We start from the raw sequence: 487 nt of genomic DNA, 5'->3' as shown, positions 1-487 counted from the left end.
ATTCAAGGAGGCCATGAAGAAGAACTTTCAGCTGGACTCACTGAGTCCCTGGCTGAAGAGGCCACTGGGGCTCTGTGGTTATAAGGACCACTTCTGTTGATATGTACTAAGTTCCTCTACAAAGCAATTTTATTATAACCTCTTTTATTATGTCAAAAGGAGACCATTGAGGTTGTTGGGGCTCCTTCCATTGGAGGTCTTCCAGACGTCCAACTGGTAGGAGGCCTTGGGGTGGACCCAAAGTAGCTTTGAGTACAGTCTGAGATGGTTTACACAAACCAGTTGTACTTCAGGTAACCATGCTGTAAAACAGTTAGCAGAGGATGGTTTCGATCCATCGACCTCTGGGTTATGGGCCCAGCACGCTTCCGCTGCGCCACTCTGCTTTAAATCACCCCAGATGTTATTTGAACTCTCAATCCCTGGCTTAGGAGGCCAGTGCCTTATCCATTAGGCCACTGGGGCTTCTAGGCTGAAGTTTGGCCAA

General features: G+C 48.0%; 1 non-coding gene across 1 annotated transcript; it reads right to left on the bottom strand.

The window, feature by feature from the left end:
- Window positions 1–314: 314 nt before the first annotated feature.
- trnam-cau (transfer RNA methionine (anticodon CAU)) lies at window positions 315–386 on the bottom strand. Its single transcript has one exon. It is a non-coding gene; the product is annotated as a tRNA-Met (tRNA).
- Window positions 387–487: the final 101 nt, after the last annotated feature.

This window comes from Seriola lalandi, unplaced genomic scaffold, assembly GCF_002814215.2.
Source record: "Seriola lalandi dorsalis isolate HSWRI2012SDOR001 ecotype SW California unplaced genomic scaffold, Sedor1 jcf7180001970410, whole genome shotgun sequence".
In the NCBI taxonomy this organism is placed as follows: Eukaryota; Metazoa; Chordata; class Actinopteri; order Carangiformes; family Carangidae; genus Seriola; species Seriola lalandi.
Note: the sequence above shows the minus strand (reverse complement) of the source record. Positions and strands in the feature narration are given on the sequence as shown.